The sequence below is a fragment of the Pristiophorus japonicus genome, chromosome 3 (genome assembly GCF_044704955.1).
Source record: "Pristiophorus japonicus isolate sPriJap1 chromosome 3, sPriJap1.hap1, whole genome shotgun sequence".
Classification (NCBI taxonomy): domain Eukaryota; kingdom Metazoa; phylum Chordata; class Chondrichthyes; family Pristiophoridae; genus Pristiophorus; species Pristiophorus japonicus.
The window spans coordinates 84,459,433-84,477,212 of NC_091979.1; the positions used below are offsets into that span (position 1 = coordinate 84,459,433).

The window sequence follows — 17,780 nt, forward strand, 5'->3', positions numbered from 1 at the left end:
ACTGACAATGAAATACATTTATTAGCATTTGCTCAGGCTCAGATATCATGGACTGCTAGCTCAAACCTTATTAATTATCACCCGGAATTGCACAAAAGAATAAAAAATGAAACTAATAGCTTTTAAGGAGTTACTGGAAAATATCAACATGAACTTTAAAGAAGAAACCACTTAATGGAAAATACTTAAACGACATCACAGTCAAATAATTAGCTTCAAGTCTCGCTGAGTGACATTATCAGGGATAAGGAATAAAATTCAACTCTGGCAAGCGCACAAAATAAGCAGCAAGACTCTGCACTGCTAAACTGATTATCATTGTGCAGGTTTGGACCCATAAAATGGATGCAACAGTGTTAAAATATAGCATTTACTTATAGTGCTTTCAAAGATTTGGGGGGAGAAATTGGTCTCCGTTGCACCTCCCATTAGTGACTCCGGGGGCAATAAGGGACGCTAATGGCTTTCCGACCGAGCGCGGCTAAAGTACAGATGCCTGCGAATTTCCCTTGCAGATTAGCGCTGACTTCATCCGGTGTGCAGCGCTCTACTACCGCCCCAGATTCTAAATTCCCTTCCGACCCCTGCATCATCACCGGTCGTCAACAACGGCAGCTGCAGGAGCCGCTGTGAACTTGGCCGGCTGCTTGGGGAGCGGTACTTAAAGGCATTGGTGGCCAGGTAGGCCAAAATTTTAGTCTGAGCCCCTGAGCCCCATTTTTGAATGTTTCCCATGGCGCCCTTGAGCAACCTTGCACTCTCTTACAGTGCTTGGGGCTGCTCTTCATGGATCACAGGTCCCGTCGCCCAACATTCCCAGACTTATCTTCAAAGTACGTCAGCAATGGCCCTTCCCTTTAAGAGATGGAAGGAACCTAAGAATTCAGCAGCATTTGCCACTACCGCCCCTCTTGCTCCGTTTAGTGCTCCAGGAGAAGTGGTAGCACTTGATTTAGCACTCCACCTCCCTCCTGGAGCGCAAAACCGGAAGTTCGCGTCCACTGGAATTGGGTAGCGCCCAGCGATATTTTTGCGCTCCCGCAAAAGTTATCGCCCCAAACGAGGCGCCACGCAATTTGTAGCCCTTGCAAAAAATTATAATATGAATCCAAGCAATAGTCAAATTCTAATCAATCAGTTTACTTTGGGTCTATGAAGTTGGTCGTCAATCACTAATAATGCCATACAATGATAATGTTATTTCTCCACCATTGTGTATTATTTTACACAGCTAAAGTGATAACATCACTATTATGCATAGTTGTCTGTGATTGACAATTAACCTTCCCAGAACAATATAAATGAAGGATGACTGTCTTTGTTCAATATCTCATTTACACTGACAAATGGAGGTTGAATTGAGGGAGAAAGGGATAGAAGGTATGTTAATGGAGTGAGGTGAAATAAATAGAGTGGGAGGAGGGTCGTGTGGAGCATAAACACTGACAGAGTGGTTGGGCTAAATGGGTTGTTTCTATGTTGTAAATACTATGGGCTCAATTTTCCCTAAAGCATTTTTTTTGGCGTACTTGAAGAGTTACCTGATTTTTGGGGGCTTAAGTACGTCAAAAACAATTATTCTAAGTTTCCCCGTTGGATTTCTTCATTTTGGCGTGGCGGAAACAGATCTTTAGTTTTGGGGGTGGAGCCTTGATCTGCGCCAAAAAGATCAGGCTGCAATGGTAACCAGGGACACAATGCGAGCTGAGGCTGCAAAGTGAAGCATACAGCCACCTTCCAACACATTAAAAGAATTGAAAAACACATAGCAGCAACTTACCTCCAACCCCCCGGCCCAAAGGGCTTGCAAGTCTGGTCCCACTCTCGGTCCCCATTCTCCCGGTTCGGTCTCCGGATTTTGTTCTCTCTCTCTCTGCCTCTGTATGTGTGTGTGTGTGAGTAAACCGGGGACCGAGAACGGAACCAGACAGCCTTCGGGCGCGGTTGGAGGTAAGTTGCTGCTATGTATTTTTCAATTCTTTTAGTGTGTCCGGGCATCTGCTGCGCCGATTGACAGTTGTCCTCTCAGTGTTCTACAGCATTGAGATGCTGCAAACACTGAAAAGCACTGCACTAAGATGCACAGCTGCACCCCAGGCTCTCGCATGACTCCCTCCAGATGTTTATGGAAGGAGTCATAGCACGCAGGGAGATCCTCTTTGTTGTGTATGGGGAAAGAGTCAGGCTGAACACTGTGAGCTCAAGTAAAGTGTGACCGTAGTCTTTTATTGCAGGTCTCCAGAGTGCCTCTCCAACCTGTAAAGCCTCCTTAAATACCTCTGCTCCCAAGGGATTATGGGATCCCTTGGGACTCCAGAGGATGAGCCCTCTGGTGGCTGTACAGAGTAAATACAAGTATGCATATATAACAACACTCCCCCCAAAGTAAATAGTGTAACTATTTACAATGTGAGTCGATCTGGGGCCCTTCTTTCCCTGGTTGATCGTCTCAGTGTGAAAGCTGGTGTTGTTGAATCACTTGTTGGGCCCTCGCTGGACTGCTGTGTAGCTGGCCTTGCTGGGCTGTCTGGTGTGTTGGGCCCTGCAGGGCTGCTGTGGATGATGGGTCCTGCTTCGTGGTCAACCGTGGTGCAAGTTGCCACTGGTGTGTATGTTGGGGGATCAAAAAAGGTAGGGTCCAAGGTGGGTTGCTCAGGATAGTCCGTGAATCTGAGCTTGATTTGGTCCAAGTGTTTCTGATGAATGAGTCCATTTGAAAGTTTGACCCGTAACACGCTGCTCCCCTCTTTGGCCACGACAGTGCTGGAAAGCCACTTGGGACCTTGTGCATAATTTAATACAAATACAGGATCACTGACTTCAATCTCGCGTGACACATTTGCACTATCATGGTATGCACTTTGTTGAAGCCGCCTGCTCTCTACCTGTTCATGTAGATCAGGGTGAACGAACAAGAGCATTGTCGTAAGTGCTCTTTTCATGAGCAGTTCAGCAGGTGGGATCCCAGTGAGTGAGTGGGGTTTCGTGTGGTAGCTAAGCAGGACTTGGGATAGGAGAGTCTGCAGTGAGCCTTCAGTTACCCTCTTCAAGCCTTGCTTGATGGTTTGCACTGCTCTCTCTGCCTGACCATTGGACGTTGGTTTAAACGGGGCAGATGTGACATGTTTGATCCTGTTACGGGTCATGAATTCTTTGAACTCAGCACTGGTAAAACATAGCCCATTGTCACTCACCAGGACATCGGGTAAGCCGTGTGTGGCAAACATGGCCCGCAGGCTTTCAGTAATGGCAGCGGACGTGCTAGCCGACATTATCTCACATTCAATCCACTTGGAGTATGCATCTACAACCACAAGGAACATTTTACCCAAGAACGGGCCTGCATAGTCGACGTGTACCCTAGACCACGGTTTGGAGAGCCAAGATCATAAACTTAGCAGCACCTCCCTGGGTACATTGCTTAACTGCGAGCATGTATTACATCTGTGAACGCAGGACTCTAAGTCCGCATCGATACCGGGCCAACACACGTGGGATCTAGTTATCGCTTTCATCATTACGATGCCTGGGTGGGTACTGTCGAGGTCATTGATGAAGGTGTCTCTGCCCTTCTTGGGGACCACTACTCAATTGCCCCACAGCAGGCAGTCTGCCTGTATAGACATTTCATCTTTGCGCCGCTGGAACGGCTTTATCTCTTCCCGCATTTCCACTGGGACCCTGGCCAGCTCCCTTGAAGCACGCAGCTTTTGACTAGAGATAATAAGGGGTCCTGGCTTGTCCAGGTTTTGATCTGCCGGGCAGTGATGGGTGATTGCTCACTCTCAAATGGTTCCATAACCATGGCTAGATCAGCGGGCTGCGCCATTTCCACCCCCGTGGTATTGGGGGTAAAGCACATGGTATTGGGGGTAATGTACTGACGTGGATAGAGAACTGGTTGGCAGATAGGAAGCAGAGAGTCGGGATAAATCGGTCCTTTTCAGAATGGCAGGCAGTGACTAGTGGGGTACCGCAGGACTCAGTGCTGGGACCCCAGCTATTTATAATATACATTAATGATTTGGATGAGGGAATTGAGTGTAATATCTCCAAGTTTGCAGATGACACTAAGCTGGGTGGTAGTGTGAGCTGTAAGGAGGATGCTAAAAGGCTGCAGGGTGACTTGGACAGGTTAGGTGAGTGGGCAAACGCGTGGCAGATGCAGTATAATGTGGATAAATGTGAGGTTATCCGCTTTGGTGGCAAAAACACGAAGGCAGAATGTTATCTGAATGGCGGCAGATTAGGAAAAGGAGAGGTGCAGCGGGACCTGGGTGTCATGGTACATCAGTCATTGAAAGTTGGCATGCAGGTACAGCAGGCGGTGAAGAAGGCAAATGGTATGTTGGCCTTCATAGCTAGAGGATTTGAGTATAGGAGCAGGGAGGTCTTACTGCAGTTGTACAGGGCCTTAGTGAGGCCTCACCTGGAATATTGTGTTCAGATTTGGTCTCCTAATCTGAGGAAGGACGTTCTTGCTATTGAGGGAGTGCAGCGAAGTTTCACCAGATTGATTCCCGGGATAGCGGAACTGACATATGAGGAGAGACTGGATCGACTGGGCCTGTATTCACTGGAGTTTAGAAGGATGACAGCGGATCTCATATAAACATAAAATTCTGACGAGACTGGACAGGTTAGATGCAGGAAGAATGTTCCCGATGTTGGGGAAGTCCAGAACCAGGGGACATAGTCTAAGGATAAGGGGTAAGCCATTTAGGACTGAGATGAGGAGAAACCTCTTCACTCAGAGAGTTGTTAACCTGTGGAATTCCCTACCGCAGAGTGTTGTTGATGCCAGTTCATTGGATATATTCAAAAGGGAGTTTGATATGGCCCTTACGGCTAAAGGGATCAAGGGGTATGGAAAGAAAGCAGGAAAGGGATACTGAGGTGAATGATCAGCCATGATCTTAATGAATGGTGGTGCAGGCTCGAAGATCCGAATGGCCGACTCCTGCACCTATTTTCTATGTTTCTATGTTTCTACTGCGAGCATCGGCACAGTTTTCTGTGCCTGGCCTGTGGCAGATGGCGTAGTTGTATGCGGACAACGTGAGCGCCCATCTCTGGATGCGGGCCGATGCGTTCGTATTTATCCCTTTACTCTCGGAGAACAGGGATATAAGTGGCTTATGGTCAGTTTCCAATTCGAATTTTAGCCCAAACAGGTATTGATGCATTTTCGTTACCCCATAGACACACGCTAATGTTTCTTTCTCAATCATGCTGTAGGCTCTCTCAGCCTTAGACAGACTCCTGGGTGCATAAGCAACCAGTTGCAGTTTCCTGAAATCATTAGCTTGTTGCAATACACACCCGACACCATATGACGATGCATCACATGATAGTACCAAACGCTTACATGGATCATACAACACAAGCAATTTGTTTGAGCTAAACAATTTTCTCGCTTTTACAAAGGCATTTTCTTGGCTTTTGCCGCAAACCCATTCATCCCCTTTTCATAGTAGGACATGCAGTGGATCTAACAGTGTGCTAAGACTCGGTAAGAAGTTACCAAAGTAGTTCAGGAGTCCCACAAACGACCGCAGCTTCATCACGTTCTGTGGTCTCGGTGCGTTCTCGATTGCCTCCGGCTTTGTGTTGGTGGGTCTGATGCCGTCTGCCACAATCCTCCTACCGAGGAACTCCACTTCAGGTGCCAGGAAAACGCACTTCGAGTGTTTTAACCTGAGCCCCACACGGTTGAGTCGAATAAGAACCTCATCCACGTTCTACAGATGCTCGACTGTGTTCCAACCTGTGAGAAGGATGTCATCCTGGAAGACCATGGTGTGCGGGTCCGACTTCAGTAAGCTTTCCATGTTTCTCTGGAATATCGCCATCGCCGATCGGATTCCAAACGGGCATCTGTTATAAACAAAAAGACCCTTGTGCATGTTGATGCAGGTGAGGGCCTTCGATGATTCCGCCAGTTCCTGCGTCATGTAGGCTGAAGTCAGATCCAGCTTCGTGAACGTCTTTCCTCCCGCCAGCATTGCAAAGAGGTCGTCGGCTTTTGGTAGTGGTATTGGTCCTGCAGGGAGAAATGATTGATAGTTACTTTGTAATCGCCACAGATTCTGATGGTGCCGTCTCCCTTGAGGACTGGGACGATAGGACTGGCCCTTTCCTTGAATTCGATCGGGGAACTGATGCCCTCTCTATGCAGTCGGTCTAGCTCGATCTCTACCCTTTCTCTCATCATGTACGGTACTGCTCTCGCCTTGTGATGGATGGTCACGCCTCCGGAATTAGGTGGATCTGCATTTTTGCTCCTTGGAATTTCCTGATGCCTGGTTCGAACAGCGAAGGAAATTTGTTTAAGACCTGAGCACACGAAGTGTCGTCAGCGGGCGATAACGCTCGGATGTCGTCCCAATTCCAGAGTATCTTTCCCAGCCAGCTCCTGCCGAGCAGCATGGGACCATCGCCCGGTACCACCCAGAGTGGTAACTTGTGCACTGCTCCATCGTAGGAGACCTTTACGGTAGCACTGCCGATTACAGGAATCAGTTCTTTCGTGTAAGTTCTTAGTTTCGTGCGAGCTGGAGTTAAGACTGGCCTTGAGGCCTTGTTGCACCACATCCTTTCAAAAGTCTTGTTGCCCATGATGGACTGGCTCGCGCCAGTATCCAGCTCCATTGACACCGGGAGTCCATTTAGTTCAACATTCAGCATTATCGGGGGACAATTCGTGGTGAATGTGTGCACCCCATGTACCTCTGCCTCCTCGGTCTGAGGGTCTGGTTCGTCGTGATCCTTCGTGGATCTGTAATCCTCTGCAGCATGGTGGTTTGCAGGTTTAACAGGCTTTGCAGCTCGCCTGCACACTCGTTGGAGGTGTCCCATTGTCCCTTGCAAACGTACTCTTTGTATCAGCATGAATGGAAACGATGATCACCCCTGCAGCGCCAACAAGGTATTAATGGCCTTGCATTCATCACCCTTGATGGTGGACTCTGAGATATCTGCGGATGTGCAGCTGCAGGTATGTGTGACCTGCCCTATACGTTATGATTCGAAAACAACATCACTTGTTCACATTACTTGTAGCAGCAGTTGTGTGCTGAGAGATTCGCTTCGTATAGTCACTGGTGGCAATAAACGCCTGGGCTATCGCTATGGCCTTACTCAAGGTTGGAGTCTCTGCAGTCAAAAGTTTGCGAAGTATGGTTTCCTGGCCAATGCCAAGTATGAAAAAGTCTCTGAGCATATGCTCCAAATGTCCTTCAAATTCGCAATGTCCTGCAAGGCGTCTTAGCTAGGCGACTTCCTGGCCTTCAGACCTTTTGTAGGTGTAGAACCGGTACCTCGCCATCAGAACACTTTCCTTCGGGTTCAAATGCACAAATCATCGTACGATTTCTCCGTGGATTTCGCTGGAGTGAGCAGATTCTTCATGAGGCCATACGTTGGTGCCCCACAAACGGTGAGGAGGATTGCTCTATGTTTGGCAGCGCTCTCTTCCCCATCTAGCTCGTTTGCCATGAAGTATTGGTCGAGTCGCTCCACAAAAGTTTCCCAATCATCTCCCTCCGAGAATTTCTCCAGGATGCCCACTGTTCTCTGCATCTTTGGGTTCATCATCTGTATCCCGTCGCCAGTTGTTGTGAATGGAGAAAGAGTCAGGCTGAACACTGTGAGCTCAAAGAAAAGTGTGACCTTGGTCTTTTATTGCAGGTCTCCAGAGTGCCTCTCCAACCTGTGAAGCCTCCTTAAATACCTGTGCTCCCAAGGGATTATGGGATCCCTTGGGATGCCAGGGAATGAGCCCTCTGGTGGCTGTACAGCATAAATACAAGTATACATATATAACACTCTTCCCTTCCAATGGGTGGAAGAGACCTCCCCAGGATGCCAACGCAGCCTGGTTGCACAATGCACAGGAGGGCACAAGCAGGGATGTCATCAGGAGGATCTAGCTGCAGTGGCACAAACCTTTCAATGATCTCAGTAGATCATGAAGCATTACTGCAAAGCCACACTCAACCTCATCCTGCTGTACCACTCATCACATCCCCCTCACTCTGCATTCCCTACCCTACTGCTGCACATCCTTACTCATGCTAACTGTCCTTGCACCCCCACCCATCCCTCTGTCTCTATCTACATTATCACTTCCCCATCTCACTAGGCACCCCTCACACTCGCCCTCATCCTTGTCCAATCATACCAACTAACAACACTCAAGGGTGGCACTTGGGTCCTTTAGCCAATGTTCATGTAGAGATTTTGCTAATGTGCTGTCAAACATTGAAATCTTTATTTTGGACACTTTGTGTTCTTGGACGGATTTATGTGTACCTTTGGAAGTGGCTTAGTGAGTTGTACTGAATGGTCAGACATAAGGGTACCTTGCACAATGGTGATGCGTGTGATAGGAATGGCTTGGACATTTCAGGGATGCTTTATGGAGCTGATGTGGGGTGGTGCCAACCTGGCACATCATGTGGCAGCCAGGGTGCACAGCGTCAAGTGAAGTAAATGTGGCCATGGTGAGGTCATCGCTGGCCTCCCGGGCAGCAATGTGGTCAGGTGCTGATGTCCTGTGTCCTGTGCAGCATTAGGTGATTGCGGAGAAGGTTGGTGTTGTTGATGGTGATGTTGGTGTGTTGTGGTGTTGGTGTTGGGGCTGATTGTGATGGGATTCTGAGGACCAAGGTGAGATTTTTTTCAAAGGCACTGATGCTGCTGGAATAGATGGCAGGTGAGGTCGAGATGACAGAAACAATCTGTCAGTGGTGAAAGAGGTTGCTCCAAGGAGGTGAAAGTGAATAGAGGGTTCATTGCAAACACTTCCAACCTGCATACACCTCAAAAGTTTCTTCCAAATTCTGAAGGCTTCAGCTTCTGACATTGAAAAGTGAACAGCTTCTGCAGTTGTCAACTTGCTAAAGCAATGGAGAGTCACTGAGAACCCAATACACTTACCTGGTGTGAAACCCAAGGGACAGCAAACTCGTTGAAAACTTGGCAAAATTTTAAGTGCCGAGGTAAAATTCTTTTAAATGACCTCTTAAGCATCTTAATTGATTGCCCCACCGCTTGGTGTCAGGTCTGTGATCCGCACACAGACTCAAGAGTTGAGAATCTGACACGGAGGCGGGTTCAGAGTGGACTTCCGCCCCACTGTCAATCAGGATCATTTTGACAGCGGGCCCACCTCCAAACCCGCACTCGCAGGGTTGGGAAGATTCTGGCGTAGGACTGGCACGAAACAGAAAGATTGTACACAGGACAATGCAGAAAGCCTGCAATGTAATAAGTGACTCAGCCAAAGTCTCAGTGGAACATGTCACACACTGAAATGTTAGAGCTTTTGTCTGTCACAATGATAGACCTAGTGTTAGTTGCAATAATGTTCAGCCAAAAGGGACAACCTTGTAATACGCGGGAAACTTTAAAAAATATATTTTCTTTCTACAGGAACATCAATAAAATGCAACTACCGAACCTATAAATCTATAGCACCTCATACTTGCTTAATTTTAGACATTTTGGGCTAAGACTAGAAATCAAGAAGAAATAACCAGAGAGACAAAAGTGGGAAGGCGTCAAATCAGCCTTTTTATAGTAGTGATTTTATAAGCATCTGTAAAAGCACAGGGAGAATGAATAGAGAATAAATTGTGATTAAAAGCAACAAGAAGTTGTGAGGGTGGAATAGGTGTGAAAGTCAAATCTCTTTTGTACTTCTCAACAAGACAGATACAGAAAATATGCCATTGCATGATAAGAGAAACTTAAATATTATGATGAGGAGCCCAACTTAAATGAGCTGAGATTTAATACAGATAGAAGCTAGGAAGTAAACAGATTCACTTCAGAAATTACCTCTGCATTTGTAAATATTCACAATCTAGTTTTCCTAAACGATGTCTAATCTGCAAAACCTGAATAAACTCTGCATGGCCTCTACACGTTTAATCACAGAGAATAAAAAGAAACAAGAGATGAAACCAAAGCACTGAGATGAAGGGCCAGTGGATAACATTGTGTTGTAATAGGAATGTACCTTCGGTAGCAGTGAGGTCACAACTTGGCAGCAACATCCCAATATTAATGGCCCGGAATTTGAGGTCAGCGGTGAAGCAAAGATGTTTGCTGCTGGCTCTGAAGAAAGCTGCCCACAGAGAGCTCGACGTTCAAGTAATTCAAGTAACAGCGCTCTATTATGGGAATTCCCTAGAATGATCTTCTGTGATGCTAACAAGTTGCCTAAGCAGACAATCACATTGCAGAAATCTCACAGACAGGGCACCAGGAAATGAGAAGCTGCTTTTATTTGGACTTTTAAAAAATGTTACGGAGAGCATAACAAAGATTGGGGCTCTCACAGGAAGATAAGATAGAACCTGAAATATCATGAACAAACTTTAATTTTTTTTTTTACAGTTTCTTAACAATTATATTTTTTATCATAATGAAGAAATTAAAATAATTTTTTCATGGTCATAGCATTTGTTTAGCAGTCAATATCTGTTAAAACCTGTTACACCTAATCCAACAAGGCCTAACATTTAATAAGGTATTTAACAGCGATATTACCACGGAAAATCCCAAGTTTTTGTCAATTCCACTGATTTCACTGTTGCCGGCAATGGTATATGGGGTGGGGGCAGTGTTGGAGCAGTGAATGACCGCAACTTCAGGATTTCTGCATTAGGTTGCGTATGCGCTACATCCTGAAGTTGCGGTCAGTTTCACTGGGGTAATAACAGCAAACGCTGTTAGTTTGTCATTCTTACCCACCACAAATTCTGGCCCAACATTTATATATATGTGCGCGTGTGTATGTGCATGAAGATGTTAAGATTGTGCAGCATATAAATCAGCCTGCCAAAAATTGGAAGGAAAAATACAACACAACAAGGTTACGTTATGTGAAAAGTTCATATACAGGTATTTGTATAAGAAAATCAGTAGTGGATGATACCATGAATTAAAAGAATTCAATTTAGACAATAATAATAACAACATTTCTTAAGTGGATGAAGTATACAATCATTTCTGATTGATCTATCCATAGGAATTGAGAATACATTTTAATTTATTTTCTTTTTTTTGTAGACATGTGCCAAACACTTGGAAATGGAACTGATTCCCAGTTTCCCAAAGTGTCAGCACCAACTGTTGCCAGAACCCTGCTGCAGTAATGTCCATTAACCACAGCCTCAGAAAAGCACCCTCGAATGCAACAGTCAAGACTTTTTTTACATTTCACTATCAGCCCTGTAGACTTCCAAAGATTGCCAATCAGTGTCATAATAAAGGCAGTTTTGTATTATATGTCTGCACCCACTGGAGACTACTCAAACTCATTTTGGGGCCAAGTTTCGGCCTAAGTTGCTCCTGTTTTTTTGGAGCAACTGATTTAGAATGGAGTATCTTAGAAATTGCAATTCTCGGCATTTAGTTTGCTCCGGTTCTAGTCAGTTAGAACAGTTTCAGTTTGGAACAGATTTTTTTCTCAAAAGGGGGCGTGTCCAGCCACTTACGCCCGTTTTGAAAGTTTAGGCAGTGAAAACATACTCCAAACTAACTTAGAATGGAGTAAGTGTAGATTTTTGTACTCTCAGAAAAACCTTGTCTCCACTTAGAAAATCAGGCATAGGTTACAAATCAGGCGTAGGGAAGTGGGGGGGTGGGGGGTTTTAAAGGGAAGTTTACAAACATTAAACACTTCAGTTTTACAAATAAAGAGCCATCATCAGTAATAAATGATCAATACATCAATAAATCAATCAAAAAAAATTAATAAAAAATTAAATAAAACATTTTCTACTTACCGACTGCAGCTCCGGGAGTCCTCCAACAGCGTGCTGGGACGGCCCCGCCAGTGTGTCGCTATCTCTCTGTCTGTCTGTGTGTGTGTCTCTCACTCTCTGTCAGTGTCTGTGTTTCTGACAGCGAGGGGAGGGGGAGGAGGGGGGTGGAAGCGGAGGGGGAGGAGGGGGTGGAAGAGGAGGAGGGTGGAGGGAGAGAGGCGGAAGAGGAAGGAGGGAGGGAAGAGGAAGGAGGGAGGGAAGAGGAAGGAGGGAGAGGAGGGAGGGGAGGGAGGGAGAGGAGGGAGGGAGAGGAGGGAGAGGAGGGAGGGAGAGGAGGGAGGGGAGGGAGAGGAGGGAGGGGAGGGAGGGAGAGGAGGGAGGGGAGGGAGGGAGGGAAGAGAGGGAGGGAGAGAAGGGAGAGGGAGGCTGAACGGACCGGGCCCGGCCAGGCCCAAGACGTCGGCCCAGCACCGAATTTACAGGTAGGTGACGTCAGGTCCGGAGTCCGGGGTCCGATGGAGGAGCGGATGTCGGGTCGGGTCGGGACGCGGCGGGGGCGGAGGTCGGGTCGGGTCGGGGGGGGGGAGGGAGCGAAGGTCGGGTCCGGGAGGAGCGGAGGTCGGGTCGGGGGGGAGGGAGCGGAGGTTGGGTCGGGGGGGGGAGAGCGGAGGTCGGGTCGGGTTGGGTCCGGTCCGGGGGGGGGGGGCTGCAGGTCGGGTTGGGGGGGGAGGGGGTTGGGAAGGTCGGGGGGGGTCGGGTCGGGTCGGGGGGAGGTCGGGTCGGATCCGGGCGGGGGTCGGGTCCGGTGGGGGGTGGAGTGGGGAAGTGGGGGTCGAGTCCGGTCCGGGGGCGGGGGGGGGGGGGGAGCAGGAGTCGAGTCGGGTCGGGTCCGGTCGGGAGGAAGCAGGAGCTGGGCATGGGAGGCAGCCTTATCCATGCAGCCCCAGTGAGGCCATTCGGCCAGGGCGAGGGGCTGCGTGCTTCGGGCCCCTCCCACACAGTTTTGGGTGCCTGGAGCTACTGCACATGCGCGCCCACTGTAGCGCGCATGTGCAGAGATCCCGGCAGTGTTTTCAGTGCAGGGACTTGGCTCCGCCCCCCACAGCTCGTGCTGCGCCGCGCCCAGCTCTAGAGGAAGCCGGAGAATAGGTACGTTTTTTTTAGGCGCTCTTTGTGGCGCGAAAAACGGGCGTCCAGATCAGGGCTGCGCCGTTCTAGGCGCAGCCCGAAACTTGGGCCCTTTATGTGGGACCCTTATAGCCAGCCAGCAGGCAGCCATTATTCTGGGCTGGATGTAAGCTGAGATCCAGGGATGAAGACAGTGTGCCAACCCTTTATGTCATCCAATTCTTGTGTAACTTAATTTTACACACCAGTACTCCCATATTATTGGGCCAAAAATTCAGGCCTTGCCAAAGTGCGCACAGACCCGGCAAGGCCGCTCAAAAGCCAGTTTTCGGGGCGCAATGCACATGCGCTGAAAATCGTCTTTTCCGATCTGTCAAGATTTCTCTGTACAGATCCTCCGCATTTCCGGGAGAAGGACATCCGTGCGGGAGAGATTGGGCTATTTGCCCAACTCATGCCCAGCGAATGTCCTTCAAACTATTACGCCTGGTAAAGGCAGGCACATAGCTTACTTTTACCAGTATAACACTTTTAAAACATATAAAAATTACATTTAAACACTCATTTTTATATTAAAACCTTGTACATTAAGGTAAGTTTATTTTTAACCCTATTAAAACCATATAAAAAAATTCCAAAAAATATATTTTTTCTAAAACGTTTAATTACATTTAATTTCAATTAATTTTAAATATGTGAGGTGTTTTATTTATTTATTATGCTGCGTTTCTTGTTTTTGGGGGTTATTCTCATTGATAGTAATGGGAACGCGTACAAATGGAGTTCCCATTTTTATCAATGAGAATGCTGAATAGTGATTGGTGGTCCAGGCCCACGTGACTCCAGCTTGTACGTACGTATGTGAAAGGCATCTTCCCATGCGCTGCGCAATGAATCTAGGCCTCCGACCGGAATCCTAAGTTCCTCCGGGACCACCAGGTACTATCGTAGATTTATTTCGGTTTAGAGGCGTTCGTACTAAGGAAGTCTCCGACTGCAATTTTCCTCCCTATATTCCTGTCCTTAATGGGATTGGTTTTTGGCTGCTAGCTGATATTAAATATGTAACAAACCTAATTAAAAAAATAAGCGAATTCATAAATTGTTGCTGTGATTGCCAGAGTTTTATATAAAGCAGAGTTTGCAAGTATTTTTTGCTGAGCCCCCTTGGATTATTCATGCCCCATGACCACCTTCTTCTTTTTAAAAAACATGGTGGGAAAAAATAGTCTACACCAGTAACACAAAACAAAGCTACATCGCCGTATGCTTTTTGAATTTAACATTAAATGTTCTCAAGTTCCTTTAAAATTGAAAGGAATTCAGGCATTTTTGATGCACCTCCTGTGGGTAAGTGAGGTTGCAACATTGGCTCTCCTTCTCGGCCAGCCTGTCCTCCTCACATCCCCCCCCCCCCGCCCCTCCCAGGACTATGCGGGGTAGGTTGTGAGCAATAATACCACTCCTCGTTTAGTTACTGCTGTTGGGTGGGAGGAAAATAGAAATCTGTTGCAGCTGGAATCACAAGTGGAAGAATATCTGAAGGAGTTGCAGGAAGAATGGCTCCCAAGATTCCCAGTTACATTCATGAAGGTTTTACTGGCTGAAGGAAGGACGAGAAAGGATCAACGGCTGGGGACTAAGGGCAGGCAGTCCCATAGAGGACAGTTCACGTGGTATGGAAGGAGGTTGGTGAAGCAGTGCTACTTGATTTCAGCACTTTAACACAGTATAATTGAGAGTCATTATAAACAACAGAAATATTTAATACTGTGCATTTTTGTAAAGTGTGGCTGGCTCCTTTTACCTTGCCTGACCTGATAAAGCCATTCAAGTTTTTACATCACAGCATTGCCATATATGGGATGGTTATATTAATACTGAACACCCTGGTCACCTCCTTCCATTGCCTCTGCATTGCTCTCCCAAGGGCCCAGCACAGTTCTCTACATCTGGCCATTCAAACTGTTTCAGGCCTTTAAAGCCTGCAGCACCATACTAGATCCCACTCCTCACTGGGCCAAATGGGAGGTATTATTAAATAGACTGACCCCAATCAGGTTAATATATCTAACTGAATGTGGTTATTTTAGATGGTAGAATCTAAAGCATTAATAAAAAATATATTGTGAATTTTAAAATGTATCTCCAGCTTGGAAATCCCTATTAAGTCAATATATAACAGTTTTAAGAAGTATACAGAGCGGTTTAAAAAGCTTTGCTTTCCTGAGCATTACTGATTTCAGCAAAGCAGCAGAAGTGCTGGGAGCTCAAGGCCAGGTACTGAATCATGGTGGCACGGTACGAAGTGTGGAAATAACAAGGTCAGCTATCTAAAGATAAACACTGTAACTTTTTTTTAATGACAAACGTATTTCAAAGATAAAAAATCTATTATGATAAGGAACTTCAAAGGATAAGACCATTAGGGCCGAATCCTTGACCATTTCTTTAATTCTATGGTTACAACAGTCTAAATTAGGGCTGGATTTTTGGCTTTTAAGATTTTGGGGCGTTAATGGCGGTGGGGCGGTCCTGATAGCGCCTGGAAAAGGTTTGCGTCTCAGTCAGCAAAATTGAGCAGCTGGGCCCTGAATGTGAGATGCAGTGCTAAGGGAGGCGTTGCTCACCTCTCTTAGGGCGCTAGGCTGGCTGAGCATGCGAAAATCCCGAGCTAAACAGCCGGCTCGGAGCGCTCTAAGAGAGGCCTGGGGATAAAAAAAAAAATCTCAAAAAAACCCACAAAAACATTCCCAAAAAATACCTCATGCCACCACTACATAAATTGCAAAAAAAAACAATCACTTACCTGAGGTCGACATTACTTAGCTCATTGCAGACGCTACACTTTCTGGGCAGCCCACTTTCACGGCAGTCCCAGCACAGCGCACTACGCAACGCCATGGAGTAGCCGGGAGACAAAAATCAATCTGGTGTTGCAACCCAGGGTGTTTCACACCGGCACGCCTCTTCCGGGCGGTAATGCTATGTGCCCCACTGAAACCAGCCCAGGAAACCCCGGCGGGGCACTGGAAGCTGGCCGTCCGCCCAGAAGAGCTCGCCGCTGCCATTGCCGCCCCTCTGGGGCGAAAACAGAGGCAGAGAGCAGTTGAAAATCCAGCCTTAAAGTTATTTAGGAAAGCAGCAGTAAAATACTGTTGGAGAATTTGTGGGCATTTTTATTATGAATGGGTTGCACAAATGTTATCATAGTTTTAGAATAAGAGGGCGCCCATTTAAAACTAAGATGAGGAGGAATTTCTTCTCTCAGAGGGTTGTAAATCTGTGGAATTTTCTGCCCCAGAGAGCTGTGGAGGCTGGGTCATTGAATATATTTAAGGCGGAGATAGTCAGATTTTTCAGTGATAAGGGAATAAAGCGTTATGGGGAGAGGGTGGGGACGTGGAGCCGAGTCCATGATCAGGTCAGCCGTAATCTTATTGAATGGCAGAGCAGGCACGAGGGGCCAAATGGCCTACCCCTGCCCTTTTTCTTATGTGTGAGTACCTTCACCACAAGGACTGCCTCGGTTCAAGAATACAGCTCACCACCACCTTCTCAAGGGCAATTAGGGATGGGCAATAAATGCTGGCCTTGCCAGCGACGCCCACATACCGGAACGGCTAAAAAAAAAAAGCAATTTTCAGCGTTTGTCGTAGCAAAGCCAAGATTGCCATGAATCGAAAAGATTAGATCGACATTGCTGGTGATTCTGCTTTGAGAGACAATTTTAAAACCTCTTGATCAGTTCTGGCTCTCAATTCAAAAAGAATTCCCTGAGTTGTCCCAAAGAGCCACTGAAATACTTGCCTACTTTGCCTCATCATTTCTGTGTGTAATGGGATTTCTTTCACTTATTTACATCAAAACCAAATATAGGAGCTTGAATGTAGAGCCTGATTTGTGGTTAAGACTCTCCAAAATGAAACTGAGATTCCACAAATTGTGCGCTAGCAAACAGGCTCATCCTACTCACTGAGATAAGGGTGAATCATTGTGGCCTTTTCTGTTCAAGTTTATTCAGTTCTATTGTACTGGTACTGTGCTAATAATGTTGCTTTCTGTCTTAAGCCATATGTTATGTTAACTGAGAAAATAAAATCCTCTTGCAAATATACATGGGGTGGAATTGGATTTTGCCCATAATGTGAAAAGGGCTCAGTCCAAATCAGCAGCCCATTTTACACCTTGCCCAGTTTTCAAATTGCAAATTGTGCCTTCTTTTGTCTGCTTTAGAAACATAGAAACATAGAAAATAGGAGCAGTAGTAGGCCATTCGGCCCTTCGAGCCTGCACCGCCATTCAATATGACCATGGCTGAACCTCCATCTCAACATCCCCATACCCCTTGATGCCTTTTGTTTCTAGAAATCTATCTACCTCCCTCTTAAATATATTCAATGACTTGGCCTCCACAGCTTTCTGTGGTAGATATATCTGTGATATATAATCGAAACAATTTAAAGCACTGGCTCTCTTTCGAGGTATGAATGGCAGGCATAAAGTCCAGACTGTAACTTTTTTTTCAGTTATTTCTTATTTATTCTAAAACAATAAACCTTGTGCTGATACAGTCAGATTTAGTTAAACATGTACTGATCATTCAATAATTATTATTCAAGATCAGAATTCAAATATATTGTTCACATTATGTTTTTAATCCAGTTATAATTCTGATCTGAACAATATTCTATCTCATCTAAGCTGCTCAGTGTACCTAATTACAGTTAAAGACTTGACCACATTACTCTGTGAAAGAACACTGCTTGAGACATTTCTTAAGATGTTTTCATAGAAATATTTCTGGCCACATTGATTAGTAATTTTCTTTGTCATACCCTGTCACCCAATCGAGAGAGAGGGCAGGTGAATTGC

At 46.3% G+C, this 17,780-nt stretch overlaps 1 protein-coding gene across 1 annotated transcript in view; it reads right to left on the reverse strand.

Moving 5' to 3' along the window:
• The window catches only part of cers6 (ceramide synthase 6), a 356,478-nt gene that overhangs the window by 257,700 nt on the left and 80,998 nt on the right, over positions 1-17,780 (reverse strand). The gene's annotated exons all lie outside the window — the stretch shown is intronic.